Source organism: Equus asinus, chromosome 9 (genome assembly GCF_041296235.1).
Source record: "Equus asinus isolate D_3611 breed Donkey chromosome 9, EquAss-T2T_v2, whole genome shotgun sequence".
Lineage (NCBI taxonomy): Eukaryota > Metazoa > Chordata > Mammalia > Perissodactyla > Equidae > Equus > Equus asinus.
In genome coordinates this window covers 29,022,521-29,043,533 of record NC_091798.1, presented here as the reverse complement: position 1 = coordinate 29,043,533, position 21,013 = coordinate 29,022,521, and the positions used below count along the sequence as shown (strand labels likewise).

The 21,013-nt window shown below is 52.0% G+C and overlaps 1 protein-coding gene across 1 annotated transcript in view; it reads right to left on the bottom strand.

Moving 5' to 3' along the window:
- FAT2 (FAT atypical cadherin 2) overlaps window positions 1-13,480 on the bottom strand; it is a 79,317-nt gene extending 65,837 nt beyond the window's left edge. Inside the window, exon 1 of the mRNA XM_014834309.3 lies at window positions 13,338-13,480. The gene's annotated coding sequence lies outside the window, so the exon portion shown is untranslated. The remainder of the gene's footprint in view (window positions 1-13,337) is intronic.
- Window positions 13,481-21,013: the final 7,533 nt, after the last annotated feature.

Genomic DNA, 21,013 nt, shown 5'->3' with positions numbered 1-21,013 from the left:
AGTCTTTAGCTACTGAAATAATTTTTCCCCTAAGTCGTAGGGAGCCATTGAAGGTTTTTGAGAAGAAGCAGGACCAGAACAGAATACATGCTGGAAAGAGTAATCTGTCATGAGATCAAAAGGGGGACCTGCCCATTCAAGACTCTCACTCTGGAGTGAACTGGGCTCGACACCAGCTCCAGCTGGTTTAAGCCAACTGGAATTCCCTGTGGGTAGGCAGACTTAAAGTGCTTCTAAGAAACTTGCATGAACACTAGAGTCATTTGCTAGTTTGTAGGCAGCCACTGCTGGCTTCTCATGTAACAAAAATAAGACAAAGAACTGGATATGAGCAGGGAAAGGACCGGTGCCTTGAGCCCTTGATGGGTCATATGACCTTGGGAAAGCCACAGAAACTCCTCTGAGCCTCAATGTACCTGTCTGTAAAATGGAGATAATAATAGCTACTCCTAGGGCTGCAGGGAAAACAAATGATATGATGGGTGAAAGCACAGGCAGTACCGATGGAGGGTGACACCTTATTAGGACCAAGAGTGGCTGGGCACATGGAAGCCAGAACCACTGTGGACTGACAGGCTGTCAGGAGAGCTGTCTGTAAAAGCCAGGCCTGCCCAAGATGGAATTAGAGGGAAGAGAAATGACTGAAGAGGAAGTCCTTGTCTAGGACCTGGGAAAGGGAGCTGGCACTTGGGGTCCCCTTCTTTATCAGTGTTCTGATTATTATTATTGATGACAAAAATGACACTGTCTTATATCTGTAGGCTAGCCTATGCATTTTCAAAAAATGTCCGCATGCACGATCTCACTTGGTCTTTGGGGAGGGGGGTGTGGCACTGGGTAGAATTAACAGATAGACCTGCTTTCAAACCCCAACTCTACCACTCACCAGCCATGTGACCTTGGGCAGTTATCTAAACTCTCTGGTTCCAGAAAAAGGGAAATGATAATAGCACCTATCTTATGCAGCTGTTGAGAAGGCTGCATGAGTCAATGCATGGCAAGGACTTGGAAGGCTCTGCCCAGGTCCACCCACCTAGTAGGCAGTGGATCCAGAATAGGAACAAATATTCAAGGAAAAGAGACTCTGAGAGGGCTGGAACAGCTGGAACCGATTCTCCAGAGCAGCCTCTCCAAAGGAACTTTCTACAATGATGGAAACCTTCTCTATCTGAGCCGTGCAGTGTGGAAGCCACTAGCCACGTGGGGCTATCAAGCATTTGAAATGTGGCTGGTACAACTGAGGAAGTGAGTTTGTCATCTTATTTAACCTTGACTAATTTAAACGTAAACAGCCACCTGTGACTAGCAGCTATGTAGGGGACAGCACAGCTCCAGAGAGTGGGGCGCAGGAGCCAAGGATGCGTGGGGTTCAGAAGAGGATGCCGTCCGCCTACCCGCTCGCATAGTGGGCATGCCCAGGGCCCACGGTACTTTTAGGGGTGATGTTTCGATAGAAGGTTTTTAATTTCTCTTAAATTCAGAAGAAAGAAAACAAACTTTTAGGTTGAAGAAAATGTTTCGCATATAACAATATATTCATCTTTATACCGATGTTGTCGTTAAATATAATTTCTAATATTTTTCCGTGGAGGAAGGGGCCCACAAAGGCTGAAATACCTGGGCCCTCGAAATCATAATATGACCCTGGGGAAATGGACTTCTGAGGGGGGCAGAGGGATCCCAGGCACCTGGGCTTGAGGAAGAACAGGGACGAAGCGGGGCATGATGAGAAAGTGCTTTGTTTCTGGATCTCCTCTGCCCAAGCCATTCATTCATTCATCCAATACTTATTTATCGACAGCCTATACTGTGAGGGCGTTCTAGAACAGAGAACAAGACAGACGAGATCCCTGCTATTGTGGGGATTGTATTCTAGTGGCAGAGAGACAGAGATGTTAAATAAAAAATAGACACTTATCAGGTGATGAAAAGTGATATGAAGAAAAATAAGCAAGGCAGGGTCAGAGAGTGATGGGGCGGTGAGGGGGATGCCGTTTTTGAAAGTGTCAGGGGAGTCCTATATGACAAAGTGATATTTGAGCAGGGGGAGGGCCACAAAGCCATCTTGAGAAAGAGTCCCGGGCAGAAGAAACAGGCCATGCAAAGGGCCTGAGGCAGGAGGAAGGAGGTCATGCAGATAGACAAGAGGGAGCAAGGAGAGAGGCATTCTAGCAAGGTCAGGGAGGTGGCCCAGGGCTATTCAGGCCACAGGAAAGACTGGCAGTGAGGTGGGACACCACTGCAGGATTTATATGATGGTTACACGAGAAGCAGAAGGAGAGAGGGACCTGGGTTGGACGTCAAATCTGAGAACCCTTCAAGACCATCTACGTGGCCAGCTGGTGGGACACGGGCTGTCAGGCTGCGGTTAGGTTTGTTGGGCCCACGAGATGTTGGTTTGTTGTTTGATGGTTTCCAACTTAGTTAGTTGTTAACGTATAAACATTGGGAAGCTTCACTCAAAAATCTAGATTCCAGCTTCTCTTTAAGAAATTGGAGGATGCAGCATCTGTGTTCCCACGGCACAATGGCTGGAGTTGAGGGTTGGCTGCCCCACTAAAGAGCCAGGGCTGCGCTCTCCGTCCCCAAGGCCTCCCAGACACTGAGGCTGTTTCAGCTGCCCTTTATCACCAAGGTCAGTTTTCTCATCAAAGAGACACTCATTCTGTACCCACGTCTCTATCCCAACGGTGAAGAAACTAGCATCCGGGATGGCCTGGTGTCCACACACTGGGCCCACGTCACCCCGAAGGCTCCACCCTGGCTGCAGCCATTCAAGTTTGCAGACCCGACACTCACTGAGGCCCCAGAGAAGAGGTCTCTCCCTCTCAGGGTTGTCTGTATGGATCCACGAGCTTTGCATTTGGAGCTGAAAACTCCCTAAACCAGAGGGGACCCCAGGACCAGAGGGAAGGGGGGACTCCAGCCCCACCTCTTCTAGGGCTCTCTGGCCAGAGGTGTCTGTAAGATCAAAACCATCTCCAGCCAAGCAGGGCATCCAATGGCCTTTATCAATTGGAAGCATGGGGACAAAGCAGGGGGAACAGCACCTCCTCCAGGTCCTACCGGGGCACAAGGGTGAACTCAGCATGGCGGTGACACCGCTGGAATCAGAACCCAGTCTCCCTGTCCTGGGTGCTTTGCTCTGGCCATGTTGCTTCCACCTAACCCAGCTCCTCTTCCAACCGGGACTCCTCAGGACCCCGCAAAGCCGTGGTCCTCCTAGTGCAGCGGGAAGGAGCCAGGCCTCCGTCAGCCCTGCTCTCCATCCCGCCTCTGCTTGCACCTAGGGGCCTGGCTTCCTCTGCCAGAGCCTCAGCTTCCTCATTTGTGAAATGAGGCTAACAATGCTTACCTCCCTGGACGATTTAATGAGCTTATGCATGGAAAGCACTGAGCATATGCCAAGCACACAGAAAGTAGGTAATGCCATTACTATTACTACTTTCAGTTATTACTATTGTAATAATTATAGTAATGTTATTACTCTGACAATAGGTGTTCAAAAAATCTGTGTGGAATGAGAGAACTCTTCTCTGTATGTGTGCTGGTCCCTGCCCATACCCTCTACACACGCACACACACACACACACACACACTCCCCTGTGGGTCTTTGTGACATTCCTTTTCTCCTTGAAACGACTTGTAGCAAAGCTCAAGCAGTGGCTTGAGCAGCATTAAAATAATAAGAATAATTTCTATTCTGGTCACCCTGTTCCCCGCTGTGGGTACCGAGAGCTCACAATTGAGATCTCATTCAGCGTTCAAGGGAGCAGAGAGGCGGATGTGCAGTGGGCAGGGAGAGAATGTGGCGGACACCCCACCACAACACAGGTCTTCTGATCCCTTTTCTTCCGCCACTGACGTGTTGGGGTGGCCTCTCCGGGCCCCATCCTATGTGATTTGTACGAGGAAGCCATTCCGCATGCTTCCCCTCTCTATCCAGGACCCATCGGCTGCCCTCCTGGGAGCCAGCAGGCCCTGTGGCCACAGTGACGGGAACCAATTCCTCTCAGCTGGCTCTGAGAAGCTGCTGAGATGGAAGATTCTCCTTGTTCCTTGTGCCTGAGACTGTGGGCCACCCAGGGCCACTCCCAGCCAGGTCTGGCTCTAACTCAGGCCCCCAGGGGATGGGGAGGCTACGGTCAGGGCCACATAACAAGGCGGTCACAGGCTCAGGCTTGGAGAAAGGTGGCCTCCATTTGAGTCCTGCCTTGGCCCACTGCTGGCTGTAGGGCCTTGAGCAAATCCTAGAACCTGACGGAGCCTCGGTCTCTCGAGGTATACACTGGGGAAGGCAATCATCCGGCGGTCGTGAGGATCAGTTAGGACAAAGGGCCTGAAACAGTCTGCACAGTGCCTCACACGGAGCCCTCACGGCAGCCGCTGGGATGAAGGAGATTCAGGGACCAGAGCCCCTACATCTTCAGCGCCATGGGGCCTCAGTACCATTTTGGAGGGCCAAGTTGGGGCCCAGAGGGAGACTCGGAGCAAACTCCCTCATTTTATGGGGCCTCCACTAGTCCGTCAGGGAATCGGGACCAGTCCCTGCTCTCCTGCCTCGCTGAGCTAACCCTCCCCGGAGCTGTCGTCAGATGACGCCCTGACAGCAGGGAGGTTTGGAGAGCAGAACATGCTTCCAGGGGCACAGCACTGGTCACAGCCGTTTCTTGAACATTTGCCGTGGGCCAGGCCCTGTGCTAAGCAGTTGGCATGCACCATTGTTTTCAAACTTGCTTACAGCAACCCTATAATTATCCTCATTTTGCAGATGGGATAAATGAGACTCAGAGAGGTGACCTAACTTCCAAGTTCACACAGCCAGTATGTGGCCAAGCCAGGATTAAAACTCAGCTCATCTGTGTCTAACAGTTCCCTGGCCCACCTCCCCATGCCCGAGGGTCAGAAAGAGCACTGGACAGGGGATGGTCGTATGATGCCACCCCCACACAGAGATCCTATAATCACGGGTCCTCTTAAGCCGGCGAACACAGATTCTCAGCACACACTCTATCTCCAGTCCTCCCTCTCGATCCCACTCCTGCTGGCCCAGCCCAGCCATGCTGTCTGTCCGTCCGAGTGCAATCCTCTCCAGGCAGAACAGCTTAGGACCAAGCCAGCAGGCGGGCAGGCCTCGGGAAGCAGGAAGCGGGGTCCCAGCAGTGGGGCAAGACAGGCAGTTCCGCTGTCTGAGGCACTGGTCCTGGAGTCGAGCTGGTCGAACCTGACTGCAGGGCCAGAGACAGGAGAGGGGTTAGGGGCAATTTGGGATCATCAAGGTGCATACTAATGAGATGCAAATGAGCCTCTGCTTGTGGGTTCCAGGCCAAGCCCTCGAGATCCACATTCGAGCCCCCGGGCTGTGTCCACACAGATTCCTCTTGCCCACTGTAGCTCCGTGCTCCACCCAGCCACACAGACACAGACTCCACAGAGCCGCTGGACAACACTGGCCATTGACTTGAATCAGCGGGTCTCCCCATTGGGAATTCCCTAAGCGGGTGGGGTTGGAGGTTAAAAATACATATTCCCAGCGCCGCCCTAGAGCTACTGAATCAAAATCTTTGGGAGTGGGGCTCAGGAATAGACGTTTAACAAGTTCCCTGGGGTGACTTTGCTGTGATGGGTGTTTGGAATCCGCTGAAGAAGGTAATCTCTTTCTTTAGGATCCTGCGTTCCTCTACGCCTCCTTTCACAGTTGATATCCCAATTGTGGCCACTCCGAGGCCCCAGTGAGGAGGGGGTGGGGAAGTTAGGAAAAGACCTCAGTCTTCACGTCTTTAGGCTAGAGAAGTGATTCTCAAATGTCGGTGTATTAAAAACCGCAGCCTCATCGTCAGGAAGTCTGATTTAGTGAGACTACAGTGGGATCAGAGCTCACGTTTTCCCCTGTGGGTGGCCCACTGACCACTCAGGGGAGAACATCAGCCATCAGGTGAAGCAGACACAAGGTTATCTCTAAAGACGAACAGAAGAGCGGACAGGAGAGGGAAAGCAACGGCTCTCATTGGCGCCTGACTCTCACCCGGAAGTCTCTGAGTCTGCAAGTCTCTCAGTTCAGCAGCATCTCAAACCCCAGAGGCAACTGTTTACCTTCCTGTGGACAGGTCTATCTGTCTCCCAGATAAAGACAGCGCCGTGAGCCACGTTCTACCTGCAATGAAGAGAACTGAAACTGAAAATAAAAAGGTTCCATCCACACGCCTCGTGACCCAGCCATGCCACTCTCAGGTGTATGCACAACAGAAGTGCGTACATATGCTTCCGAAAACATTCCCGAAAGCATTCCGAGAATGCTCAGAGTGGCGCTGTTCATAACAGCCCCGCGTTGGAAACAACCCAAATGTCCATCAAGAGCCGTTCGGATAAGTGCATTGTGACATGGCCATCTCATGGAATAGTATACAGCAGAGAAAATGAGACATTGCTCTAGGCAACAATGCAGATGAATCCCACTCACGTAATGCCAGGTAAGACAGTCACAGACAAATACAGATACTCTACTGTTCCAACTATATAAAGTTTAAAAGCAGGCTAAACTCATCTATGGATTAGATTAGGATAAAGTTACCCTTGTGAGGGGGCGAGGGGGTGTTAGTGACTGAAAAGGAATGGGATCTCTGCAAGGATGGTAATATTCTGTTTCTTTATCTGGAAAGGGGTTAGTTTCTGGAAAGTTCCTTGAGCTGCACACATATGGTTGGTGGGCTTTACATGCATATTGTACTTCATTAAAAACTTTTCTAAAAATGCTAATAAACGATTTCAAAGAAGACTTTTAATAAGAGGGAAGACGTTTAAATGCTAAGAGATTCTGACTATGGCAAATTGTGCGAGATTTCACGGCTATGGGATCTTGGACTCTTCCTGCCCCTGGAACCAGGAAGGAGACACTGCTCAGAAACCACGAAGTGTGGGAGCTGAGCCAAGGCACACCGGGGCTGTGGAAACCCGATGCCTCAGCAGTTCCCTTCCCCACACCCACCTCACCAGACCCACCCTCCACAGAACCGCAAGGACAATGGCGAGCCCACTTTCCACAGGGTTCCCAGGTTCAGCTGAGTTCCAGTTCATTGGGCTTACTTCATGCAGCAATTTTCTGTCCTCAGAGCAGTCTTCTGGGCCATTTTCTTGTTTGGTCCCCTCAAAGACTCTACGAGGGGAGCAAGGAGTATTTTCATTTTATAGATGGGGAAGTTGAGGCCCAGAGATGGGGATCAAAAGACTTGTCCAAGGTGATATTGCTAGCAAGCGACCCAGTAAGGACTCAAAGACAAGGCTTCAGGTGCCAAATTCACCACTCACCTGGCTACACCACAGATGAACTCTTCCCAGTATCACCTATCACTTAGTGAGAACTCGCCCTGTGGATGACTCAGAGCCCTTCAACCACCAAAAGAAGTAGATGGTATCATTTAATTCTCATTTTACAAATGAAAAACCTGACAGTCAGAAAGTCCAAGTGCCTTGTCTAAGGTCAATGGCCAGTAAGCATGGAGCATTGATTCGAACAATTGGTCTGTCAGAGCTGAGTGTGAGCGCCGAACCACTAGTCCAGTGGTTCCCAATCCAGCTGGACCTCACCTGGTGTTCCCTTGGAGCTTGGAGAAATACACAGTCCCTGGCCTCACTCTCAGACCCCACATTCTAATTTTGCAGACTGAGGATGGGGCTGAGAAATCTGTATTTTTAAAAAAATAGCCCTAGGCATTTGGGAAGCTCAGCTCTAAACTAGGCTACCACTGAAATACGACAGTAAAAACAAAATGATGTAAAGTTTAATTTAGCAATTTCCAAATAACTCACTGAACCTCTCTAATAATTAAAGTTCTCCTAACAATGGTACCCAAGCCCACAAGACGTATTTGAGAAGGGCCTGCCTGGCCAGATAACAGCTGCACTGGGCTGAGGGGTCCTGACTGCATCCGGAGGGCTCTTGAGGGGCTGGTGATGTCTGCTTTTCGCTCCAGTTGCTGGTTAGCCACGTCTACGTTCACTTTGTAAAAATCCGTCAAGCTGTAACTTACAATTGATGCCCTCTGGTTTTGAATGTTTACAAAAAGAAAAAAAAGGCTGACCATTTGTCAGAGACACTGTACAAGCAATCTTTGCATAGAGTACAGTTATAGTAGGAATCCAGTAGGGTTCTACTATTTATATACTTCCAAGAGTTTAAGATTCTAGGATCTGAATTTTCTATGTTATGATTCTCTGAGTCAATTCCCAAGACTTCAGGAGCCCCCAAAGCTATAACAGTAGCTAATGTTTAGTGAACTCTTAATATGTTCCGACTACTATGCTAAAAGCTTTCCATGGATGAACCTTTGTGAGGTAGATAGCACTAAGCACCCCTCCACCCCTCAGAGAGGTGAAATGATGTGTCCAAGGTCACAGAGACAGACAGCCGGAAAGCCAGGACTAGAACTCGAGCCCCCTAGCTCCAGGGCTCATGCGCCCAACCTCGGTGCACACTGGTCTCGAGCTGTGCCACGGCCCCCAGCTAAACTTCTAGGTGTCTAAACGATGCATTTTGTGCCACCCAGCCTTGCGTTTGCTGGGAGGACCCAGAGGGAAGGGGCTGCTGAAGGGACAGTCGGCAGCTCTGAGCTGGGACACGTGATCACACGTGGGCCAACACGCACCCGCATGCTGACGTTACCCCACAGCTGGCATGTACCATCCTGCTCAGCTGGCACCGAGGCCAACTGCTGTGGCACCGGAGCCAAACGGGAACTGGGACCTGGAGAATTCTCCATTGTGGGCGCCCTGCCTCCTGCCGGGGAACGGACAGCTGCCGTTTACCTGCCGCTCAGGTCGCCTTGCAGGGGCCGCTCTAGTCTCAGGAACGGAAAAAGTCTCGGAAGGGGGGCAGGGCAGGGATTTTTCTCTTCTGCGGGCTTCAAACTGGAGAATGCTTAAGCCCTCACCTCAGGAGGAGGTGGATTTTAGGAGGTAATTTGTTAATCAATGGGTAATGGTGGACTATCAGGCACTGTGACTGACCAAGAAAGAGACAATGAGCTATCTGAACCTTCCACTCCGACCCCCCTCCTTAAATTTCTGCTGCACCCCACAGCTAAAGACACCTAGCCAAGGCACGCTTTGATGTAAACTCCTCTGACATGGTCCTCCAATCTTTACAAAATAAAAGCCATACCCCTATGGTGATTTTCTGAAGCCCTTATGTTTTAAAGATATATATGGAAACATTTTCAGATGCAATTATATGTCTGGGATTTGTTTCCGAATAAGCTGATAGGGGAAGCATTGGTGGGGGTATAGAGGAAACGTAATTGTTGAAGCTGGGTGATGGGGTTTTTTTTATACCATTCTGCTTTTATGTATTTCTATAATTTCCCATTAATAAAAAATTATATGTAAATTACATTTTTTAAAAAAGCCGTACTCCTTGACCTAATATACAAGGGCTTCAATGACCCAGCCCTGTCCTACCTCTCCAAACGTTCCCCATCCAGCTGAGAGTTTCCTGCCTCACCTGCTGTTTTCTTTTTTTTTCAACCACTGTGCCTTTGCACATGCTACTTTCTATTTCTGAATTGCCTTTCCCACTTTTCTTTCCTCATTTAAGCCTTATTCAGTCTTCAAACTGATGTTCAGTGCCAGCTCCTCCGAGAAGCCTTCCTTCATTGACTCCATAACTGGACTAATTATGGCTCCTCTGGGCCCCATGCCAGCCCGAGTTTTCCTCTATGTTACCGCCCACCTCAAGGTATGAAGCCGTGCACTTACGGGCCTGCCTCCATCAACTGTGAATCTTTGGGCTCCCGACACATCGTAAGTGCTCATTAAATGTCTATTGAACTAAGTGTTTAGAGAACAGAAGCCGTGTGACTGGAGGACGTGGCTTAGCTTTACCGAGTCTCTGTTCGTCTCCACACTGAAAACAGCAATAGCAACAACAAAAAGAAGCCGTAGAGGATTGTGACAGCTGACCCGTAGGGCAGTGGTGTGGAGTAGCAGAGAAGGCGTACGTGAAACGGTCTAACCTGGGGACAGGCGTACGAGGGGCTCAGTAAGTCAGAGCTCTCCTTCCGACGTTTAAATCTATCCCATGCCAGAAATGGCTCCCTGTCGGCTGCACACCGACCTAGGACACCGTCACAAACCGGCTACTGACTTTAGGCAAATCATTCAAAATCTATGGTTCCGCCTGTAAAATGGGTCCAATAAGGCCTGAAGGGAGACTTCAGGGAGCTCCTGAGGACCTTTGCATTTGTACAGTGACAGATACCTGCTGACTCGCTGGCAATAGTGATGAAGTGACGCGTGCTCGTGTGCATGCTTGTGCGTGTGTTGGTGGGTGTTGGGGGAGGGGTCTGGTTTTTATTTTAGAGATTGGCACCTGAGCTAACATCTCTTGCCAACCTTCTTCTTTTTCTCCCCAAAGTCCCCCGCTATGTAGTCGTATATTCTATTTGTAGGTCCCTCTGGTTGTGCCAAGGGGTCTGATTGATGAGGTTTGTGTCCCCTGTCCCCTGAAGGGAAGCTTACAGTCTAGGGATCAACCTTGTTGTTGATCCCAAATTGCCTCCAGGAGACGTCGGGGGGTACGATTCCCTGGCCTCCGAGGCTGAGCACCCACATAGGAAAAAGGGCCCTCTCCTGAACAGGGCCAGGTAGAGGGAGACGGAGGAAGGTGAAAAGATCTGCACAGCAGTCCTGTTTCCCACTCCCTTGCTGTGTGACCTCAGTCAAGTTGTCAGCCTTCTCTGGTGAGGCCTCGGTGTCTCCATCTGTCTGATTCGATGATCTTTAGGGACCCTCTGACTCCCGACTCTTATCTATGATTGGGTTGGGCTAATGCTTAGTCCCTCTGAGTGACCGTTCTCGTCCATGAATTAGAAACGAAGATCCATCCATTCTCTCACAGATGCACAAGGCTGCTTTAACGCGCCAGGCGCCGTGCCGGACACGGGGGCCGGAGCAGCGAGCAACACTTCGTAGGAGAGACGACGTCAAACAAAAAATACACAATAAGGAATACTGCAGTTAGAGTTATGACTTGCTCAGGAAGACACCCCAGGGGAAGCAGACAGGAGCCTATTAGTGATGACTGTGGACGCGATAAATAAGGCCCGGGCACGACATGCCTTAGCTCATTTAATTCTCACATCAATCTCTGAGGAAAGGACTATTATTAGCCCCCTTTTTCAAATGAGGAGACTGAGGTTAGAGAAGTTGAGGCCCAGGTCACACAGCTAATAATCTGCAGGATTTGGACCCACACTTTTCTTTGTAAACCTGTCTCTAAACCCCGTTATAAACGTAAGCGTCAGTACTGTTAGTCATAGAAAGCTAGCTCAGCTTGTGCTGGGGACCCAGGAAGCACGAGAGGCTTGGCCCATGTAGTACTGAAGGGTCCCAAAGGCAGGGCCCCTCGAGGGGGTGCAGGGAGGTCCCCGACTGCCCCAGCCCCGTCGCCCCCAGCACACACCAGTTTTCTCTAAGGCTTGGCACCTGCCCCACGTCCTCTCCCACCTGGCCTCACCTGGCCAGCGGCAGTGCCGGTGCTGTGGCCTGTCATGGGGCAGCTGGAAGGAGAACTCCCAGGCCAAGGTGCGTTCAGTTGTACCCAGGGAAGGTGTGCAGGGAGCGGAGGCTGGTGGCGCAACTCCCAGAAGGTGGGTGTGGAGGGAGCCCGGCAGCCTCTCCCTGTAGAAAGCCCAGCACAGCCGACACGGGCTGGAGCATGTCTTTGTCTTCCGGGTCTGGTTCCCAGAGTCCTTAAGGAGGCCGCTAAGACTCATGGCATCAGAAGGGAGTGCCAGGGAGACCTTGACTCCCTCTAATTCCTCCTCCATCTTACAGATGAGGAAACTGAGGCCTGGGGAGCTCATGGCAGAGGAGACCTTGCTGTTTCACTCCATCAGGTTGGCCAACATGGACTCAGCACCTTCCTGCCGGGAGTGTAACTTGTGCTCCACAGAGCGCCTGGGGGAAACTGAAGCTGGCCTCTTTCTGCCCCGTGGGATGGCGAGCCCCTCGGCAGACACATCCCTGCTCTGCCTACCCAACAGGCTCGTTGGGGTGAGTCGATTAAGAATGGATCTTAACAATAATCTAGCCACTTTTATTTTATATGTTGGGAAAGAGGCCCAGAGAGGTATAGAAGTGTCTTAGGCCACACAGCCTGTGAGTTACAGGGACATGAGTAATGAAATTCTCGTTCCACCATTTCCAAATGCCTGCTTTGAAAACTTAAAATTTTCAAATGACCATGCATACTCAGCCCAGTCCCTGAACGCAGGAAGCATGGGTGAGTATCAGCTGTAATAATAACTGTTAGCAGTGTTCTGCGTGGGGGGCACTGGTAACTCAGCCTCTGCCCCCCATCCGTAGAAGGAGCTGCCGGACAACAAGTGCTCGAGTCCTGAGTCTGCTTCTCTGCCTCCCTCCTCTGTCCTGAGCCCAGGCCGTCAGCTCAGGAGTGCGGCTGGGGACAGAGGCAGCCTCTCTGAGCCCTTGTCAAAGGTTGGCACGGCCCCGCTGCTCCCACACTGGGGCAAATAGCACCCCCTCCCCCAGTAGAGGGCTGAACTCTGGCCTGGTGGCCCTGCTCAACGTTCCACTCCAGCTCTCCTGCCTCTGAAGATAGGCATCGGATTCCTGCTTCCCCCAAGACAGGGGGAGAGAGCTGCTCCCACACCCCCACCCACCCCGGTGCACCTCGGGTGCCTCTCAGACTCACAGCCTTCCACGGCACCCCCATTTGACAGCCAGGAAAGCTGAGGTTCTAACCTGGGTGCCTTTAAAGTGTCACATGAGAGCCAGGGTGGCCAGGCCATCTGATCTCCCTCAGGCCCTCCCTCCTTCCTTCTCCTCCTCCGCAGGTGGCTTTGTCTGTGATAGCATCCCTGTGCCCCTGGGGACTCACGCAAGAAGCCGGCACCTCGTGGTTCCCCGGCCCCAGCACTGCCTCCTAAAACCGTGGAGGACACTGTCCTCGCATCTCCCTGAAGCCTCATCCCCAGAAAGCCCAGGCAGGGAATTTCATTCTCCCAAGGACAAGAGTCCAACTCCACACACGTGCAAACATGACCTTGCTCCTCCAGGAGATCAAAGTCCTCGCCTTGTCCATTCCTGGGTCCCAATCCCCGGCCCCCAGGCTGGGGCTGGCTACATCTCTGGCTTCATTCAAGGGGATCCAAGGCCCAGGTGTCCCTGTCCTGCCCCCACCATGCCTGCCCCAGCCATCTCCTGGTTCCCTCTCTTCCTTCCAAGAGCCCCTAAGACCAGCCTGCTCTGGGGCAAGACAGAAGAATGGATTAACTTTGCAACCCCCTGCCCCCAGCTTCCCATCCTCCCGCAGTTCTTACCTGTGCCCTTCAGGTAGGGGAGGGGGCCCCGGGGTGGGCTGCTGGGCTCAGCCCCTTTCACCCGCTCGGGGCTGACAAGCTCCGGGGAAAGGCAGGCGCAGAGACGCGAAGCAGGAAGGCGCGTGCTCTCCAAACAGGCTGCTGAGAAAGTTGGAGTAGGTGTGTCCCAGCCCAGGAGGAGGAGGAGGGAAAAGGAGGTGGGAGAATTGAAGCGGATCATCCCCTCCTGCCAGCTCGCTGTCTCACGGAGAGGGAGGGAGCAAGCCAACTGGTTTGTGGCCCAGAACGCACAGTGGGGAATCGAGTCATGGAAAATGACGGCTGGGAAGTTGCTGTGAAATCAGGCCCATTTCCACCTCCCTGATTGGTTTTACAGAGGGATAAACTGAGGCCCGAAACAGAGAGTCCTTGCCCGAGGTCACACAGAGACCATGAGGGGACTGGGAAAGGACCCAGGTGGCTTAGCTCTCCGGCCAGTGTTCTCTCCACTCTCCTCCCCAAAGCTGCAGGTCTGAGACCAGCAACCACACCATCCCTCCCCCAAGGCCTGGTTCAGACCCCTGGCACAGCCACCTACTAGCTTGGTAACCTTGAGTGACTTACTTAATCTGAGCCTCAGTTTCCTTTTTTGAAAAGATGGGGACAATAATAACTCCTACCTCACGAGGCTGTTATGAGGATTAAATGAGACAGAGGTTGATGGAGGGCACTTAGAAGGGAAAGGCCCCCATAAGATAATTCTTCTCCTTGTTACTGCTATGAGCTGTGACTTCCTCCCAAAGTGACTTCACTCTCCAAGCTCTGACTTCCCCACCTGTGAAATGGGGCTAACAAGAATCCCTGCTTCACATGGTTGTGCAGATTCACAGCACAGACTGCGTGTGTAAAGTGCAAAGCATACTGCCTGGGAACAAGCCGGGAGGCAAGACATCTTAGTTTTGATGCATTTTACGGGGTGCCTCTCTGCTCTGGCTCTCCAAATGGTCCCAATGTGCACCCTGTGTCGAGAACGAGTGTTCTAATGGAAGGAGAGTCAGACAGGAATTAGCTCTCTTCCCTCCTCCCTGTTGCTATGCTTTTTGGTTATAGAGGCGTTCATTTGCTTGTTCCATGTGTGCACACACGGCAGAGGCCCTATACCTCCCCTTTTCCAGACACTGTATGGGCCACCGGGGGCATAGAGGTAAATGAAATAGTTCCTGCCCCACAGAGCCAAAAACAGTTCTGCAATCATCCTATCCAATGCCTCCCACCCGCAGCACCCCAGGCCTTGCAACCCCTCTGCAGCTTCCCTGGGAAATAAGTGAGTCTTTGCTTGCACACTGCTAATTACAGGGAGCTCATTACCTCTCCCAGATGTCAGTTCTGACTCTTAGCAAGTCTACCTTATGTTCAGCTGAGCTGCAACCCTTGAGCCTGGTTAATAAACAAGAATTCTACGTATCTTTATTATTACAGTTATTATAAGCCATGTGACCCAAGGCAAATGACTTAAATTTGCCAAATCTCTGTTTCCCCATTTGTTTGATGGGCTCACAATGGCTGGGGCCACTCAGAACAGATCTGCTTCTTCTGCCATGTGACAAAAACTGAGGTCTGGGTCGGCAGCTAAGACAGGGTTTTCTAGTTCAGGCTGGACCCTGGGAGAAGGGAGCCAGGACTCTGGCTCTGTTGCTTATGAAGGAGTAATGAGGTTCTTAGCTGTTTCCCAGCCTTAGGAGATGCTCATTCATGGAGCTGCTGTAGCCAATAGGGGCCCCGCCCTCAAGGATCTGTCACCAGCATCGAGGATGACCACAGGGGTCAAGTGGGCTGCTGTGGTGTGTTGCCCAAAACATCCAGAGGAGCTCCCGACCAGGAGGAACCGCCCAGGCCTCCCTCCCACAAGCCGCCTCTACCCCGGCTGAGAGGCCAAGGGGTTCGCAGCGTGACGGGAGCCGCTGTGATCAGCTCCAATGGGACGACTGACCTGAGCAATTATCCGCCCGGCTGAGTGCCACCCAAGTCTCTGAGCCTGGGCCGATTAGGCATTAACTGGAGGGAGGGTGGCCGGGGGGCTCCTGAACCCTTTGACTAGTCATGTGCAGAGTGGCAGGCCACTGTCTTCCTTCGAGCTCCCATCCAGGCTAAGGCTGGCCTCCAGCCTGTCCAGTACAGGGACTGCTGCAGTCTAGGGGGAAAAGGGCCAAATGAGGATTGGGATGGACTGCAGAATCCCGTAACACCACCGACATTCATCCCCTCCTCCCAGTTCCCCTGTGCTCCTGACTCAGGCGCTGGTCCTTCTCCTGGCTGGCCCCAGGACCTTCCTGGGCCATCTCCTGGCCTCCAGCCCCCCAGGCAGCAGGGAAATCAGACTCCTCAGTGTCTCCCAAGCATGCTTGGAACCTTTTCATTGTGAGAAGCTCACAGCTTCCTGGACAGCTACAATTGTGCCGATCCATCTTGATATAGCCCATAAGCCACCTCCCCCCACCCCCCTGACCCCCCTGACCTGAGTGAGAAGTAATAATAATAACAATAGCTAATCTTTGTGGCAGGCACTCAACTCAGCCCTCTGCAGGGATTATCTCATTTCTCTGAACACCACCACAAAGGATTAGGTGCTGTTATCTTTCTCTATTTTTCAGATGAAGAGACTGAAGCTCAGAAAAGCTTTAATTACTTGCCCAAGGTCACCGGTCTAGACTAAGCTACATTTCAAGCCCCAATCTGTCTGAACCCCTAACCCCTGGGCTGCACTGCCCTGGGTCTCTCCTGCCCACAGACCTCTGGCTGAACCTCCTGTGGGCCCCTCTGCCCCGTGTTCTGCTTGTATGTGTGCCTCTCCTCACTCCGCTCCTGCCCCACTCTATCTCAGCTCCTCAGGGACGGATCTCTGTGTCACCCAGTGGTTCTCAACCGAGGTTGCACATTGGCATCACCTGGGGAGCATCTCCATCTCCCGACGCCCAGGCCCCCCGGACCCATTACACCAGACTCCCCGGTGGGGGTGGAGGCGTCAGCGTTTCCTACATGGTGCCAGCACTTCGTAGGCACTAAAAAGAATTGTATCTGCTCCTGAATCCCCTGCCTGGACCTCAGTTCCCCTATCTCCATGAAGCAAGTGTTGAATTTTGATCTTTAACGTCGAGCTCTGATGTTCTAAAGTTCTAATAGTCTTTATGAGGATGAGGATGTTGTTGGCTTCTAAAGAAAGACCTAGCCAATAGTTGCTGTCTACCCTCCTGCTTGCCTGAGGAGAGCTGTGTTCTCCCCTGTGGACTGGCTGAGTTGTTTCTCCTGCCCTCCTAGGTTTTTCTTTCTGGAGCAAGCTGTCCACATTTACCACGGGGTGGAGAGCAATAAATGAGGGACTTGGGCAGCAATGAAAATTCTAACCAGGTGGCAAATTCCAGGAGCCCATAGAGTCTGGAAGCACAGATAGTGTTATTTTCATTTCAATAGATTGAACCCCTTCAATTCCTTCCAGGGCAGGCTAAAGTCTCAGGGTTATTCATAGACACAAATCATCAGAGACAGCCCATCACAGGTGCGTGTGCAGGGTTGGCTGACCGACGTCTGGGCTGGCCCAGGACTCAGGGGGTTCCCAGGATGTGGGGCTTTCAGTCCCAGGGAAATGGGGACGGTTGGTTGCCCTAGTGGAGGGAACTGCTGTGTTACCGCCCCTCGTGTGTTCTGCACCCAGAGGAGGTGCCGAGTGAGTGTGGTCCACCTTGGAAGACCAGTCTCAAGAGAAGATTCAGCTCACTGGGGACAGTTGGTTGCTGGACTGGTTACACTGAGGCAACGTGTTCAATGAACATGAAATGCAAACTGTCATTCGCAGGGCTGCAGTCCCTTCCATTGTACTGCATCCTCCCTGGGGAGGGTCACACAGCACGATGGGAGTAGGACTGGGAGACAGGTACAGAGAGAGACCCTGGAGTCTGGTCTGTGGACCTGTGGACAGGAAAGGCTCTAGAGGCCTGGCTGTCAAAAGGACACGATGCCTTTAAGGAGGATGAAGTCATCGGGGGCTGAGTCCACCTGGTTCCGCGAGGGCTGCAGCCTGCAGCCGAGAGGGAGAAGCAGAAGGTGGAAGGCAGGTGGGCCGTGGGGGCCGAGCCTGGGATGTCAGCTCTGTGGCTGACAGACGGGACCCAGCAGGAGTGGGAACAGCCATCCCTGGCGTTGCCTGGGGTGCCCGGGAATGTAATCAAACACTCAGCAGACCCGCTGGCCGTGGGCATCTGGGCACCACCGGGCCCTGCAGATCATCCTGGCCCCCAGCTGGCAGTTTTGATGGGCTCCTGCCAGGAGAAGCGTCCGGCCTTGTTGGCCAGGCCAGTGAGCATGAGCTCATCTGCTGCCAAGCCAGCCCTCCGTCGGCTGGCCCCGGGCAGGTGCTGGTGAGTGGGGCTCTGGTGCTGAGAGCTATTGGAGCCAGGCTGGCAGGTTCAATGGCCTTGCTTAGTCACCCCAACAGGAAGCCTGGGAGGTGGGGAGCCACTATGAAACAGAACCTCTGATGCTATCCCCACCCTTGGCTGCCCCCAGACTTAAGGTCTGATGTGGCCCTGGCCCAGAGAGGCCCCGTACCTCTCCCATGTCCCCTTCTCCACAACCATGAACTACATTTCCAGCATCATCTCCCATTTCTCCCTATTGTATCAACAACCATAAGAATTGCGGTGCTAATAACAACTAACATGTGTTATAATTTATTAAGTACTAGGCTAGGCATCATTTCATTTGACCCTCAGATAAAGCCTCCCAATGAGGCACTATTATTATCATTTTCTCATTTTGCTGAGGAAGGAAGCGAGATTCAGAATTTTATGTGACTTGTCCAAGGTCGTCATACCCTTGAACGGTAGAGCCAGGGTTTGAACTAAGCTTATCTAGCTCTAAAACCTGTGCTCTTAGCCTCCACCCGCATGTCATGCTTCAACCAAATCACAGGATCTGGACCCACGCGTATGCCACCCACACTGAGAAAGTCCTACAGTTGATTCAGTGCTCTGCTGTCTTATCTTGCAAATCTAGCTACCTTGTGAATAAGGTTCCCCACGTTGTCATTTTGCACTGGGCCCCGCAGGTGACATAGCTGGTTCTGCAGATCAGCCAGCTTCCTTCTCCCAGCCTCAGCCTATAACCCTCCATTTGCTGGTACTGGGTCTCTACCCAGGTTGCCATCCCACCTGCACCTACCAGGCCCATCGCAATGTTGCCTGCTCAGCAGCGTCTCTCAGTCCCCTTGATGAGGCCTCCCCATGAACTGCTAGGGCTTCCGTGCCCTCTCGGAGCACACACTGCTGTGCTCTGGTCCCACAGGGAGGTCAGGGCAGGATCTCACTGTGTGGTCCTCATCTTGTGTCTGCACCTGTCGGGGGAGTGGAGCACAGGGTGAGATTTGGACTTGAAGGCAAGCCACTGGATTCAAACCCAGCTCTGCCACCTTGCAGCTGTGTGGCCTTGAACAAGTTACTTAACCTCTCTGGGAAGCAATTTCCTCCTCTGCCAAGCAGAGGTGGTAACAGTTCTTATCTTTGGGGATTGTCAGGATTAAAAAGGTGATGAATCAGTAAAACACTAAGCAGTGTGCCTGAGGCAAATAAAATGGTAGTTTCCTGGATGGGTTTGGCGTCTAATTCATCTCTGAATTTCCCATAGCTCTTCGTATAGTGCTAATGAGAGGTGACAGGTGCAGAGGATGGATAGATCTAGAATTGCTTTGGAAGTGCCACAGTGCCACACAAGTAGAGAAGAAGGACATGACTTTACAGATGAAGAGACTGAGGCCTAGCGAGATTTCCTGGCCTGTCCAGGGCCCTGTGACCCTCTCTCCTCCGATCCCAGCTCGAGTGCTTGGGTCCTGCTGGGTCGCTTCAAGGCCAGCAGCACAAAGGGCCTCAGGGACAGGAGTCTGCTCTCTGCTGCCTGAATTCCAGAGGCAGCTCTGGCAGCCCACCAGCCCTGTGTCCCTTGGCAGCCACCTTCCAGACATTCTGCCCATGCGAGGAAGAGTCCAGCTCCCAGGGAGGAAGCCCCAGAACCACGCCTCGACAGGGGAAGGGGCAGCAGGGAGTGAGGCCAGGGTCTCCTGGGGAACAGGGATTGCCAGCCACTCTGGGTCCCTCAGCACTGAAGCCTCCTCACAGGCCAGGCTTCAGGCCCACAGCTCAGGGAGGGTTGCCCAGGGAAAAAAGACTCAGTGGCTCAGTGGTCTTCTAACTTCAGACTTAGTAGGCATCATCGGGCAGGGTAGGGGGGTGCTATGGGGTTATTAGAAAGCACATTCCAGGCCCCACCTCCCCATCATGGAGGGGCCCAGGATGCTGCCTTTTTAAACCAGCTTCCAAGAGGGTGCAAAAGCAGGTTTTGGAGCCACTGGCTTGGTCAACTGTATAGATGATAGATGAGGAAGCTGAGGTCGAGAGAGGAAAGGGAATTGCCCAAGGTTGCCCAGCAACAAGGCTGTCCAAACGGGAGCCACGGCCCCTATTGGAAACAGGAGGGCCTCGGAGGCAAGCTGCACAGGGCAGGGGAATCCAGAGAGGAGGTGGGCTGAGCACAGGGCTCAAAGAAAAGTTAGAAAGACAGGCAATATTTCCCCCTTCTCGGCCCACCACCATCCCTGCACCCCTCGCCCACAAAGGCTGCCAACTGGCCTAACTCAGGAGTGCACAGAGCCCCAGCCCCACACATTCTGGCTCTGGATATCCAACCTTCCTCCCCCTCCACTCTCCTAGTAGGTTTCCTTCTAATGTCACTATGTACAAGAGAGAGCACCACCTTGGAGTAAAATCTTCTGGGCTCAAGTCCCAACTCAGTCACTACCATGCTGTGTGGTCTTAGGCAAATTCCCGACCCTCTCTGACTCTCAAGTTGCTCATCTGCAAAATGACGGACTAGACCAGCTTTTCTCAAAGTGCCGTTCATGGATCGGCTCCACAGAAACACCCAGACACTTTGCTAAAATGCAGATTTTCAGATTTCCAACCAGATAAAATAGGTGAAAAAATTGGGAGAAGTCTTTTTATTTAAGATTGGCACCTGAGTTAACAACTGTTGCCAATGTTTTTTTTTTTTTTTCTGGCTTTATCTACCCAAATCCCCCTGGTGCATAGTTGTATATCTTAGTTGTAGGTCCTTCTAATTGTGGAATGTGGGACGCTGCCTCAACTTGGCCTGAAGAGTGGTGCCATGTTTGCGCCCAGGATCCGAACCGGCGAAACCCTGGGCCGCTGCAGCAGAGCGCGAGAACTTAACCACTTGGCCATGGGGCCAGCCCCGAAGTCTTTTTATTTAAATGTTGCATTTGCACAAACAATGCGTGATACATTTTCCTTATAAAATAATAAAATATTACATTTAAGACGAAAGCCCTCTTTGCCACCACCACCAATACCTTCTCCAAAGGCAGCCAATATAATTATTTAGGTGTGTAACCTTTCTAGATATTTGTATTCACACATAAATATACCAGTAGGAAATATTCAGCATTCAGGGTTTTTGTTGGTTTGGGAGGAGGTGATTGTTATAGTATCTTTTGTGTTATTCTGCAACTGTTCCAGCCAATAGTGTGTCTCAGTGCCTTTTCATGGAGTACACATAGATCCACCCCATGCTTCGAGCTCCCCACATCATTCTGGGGCTCCCTCACGTTTGAGAACGTCTGAGCTAGATAAACT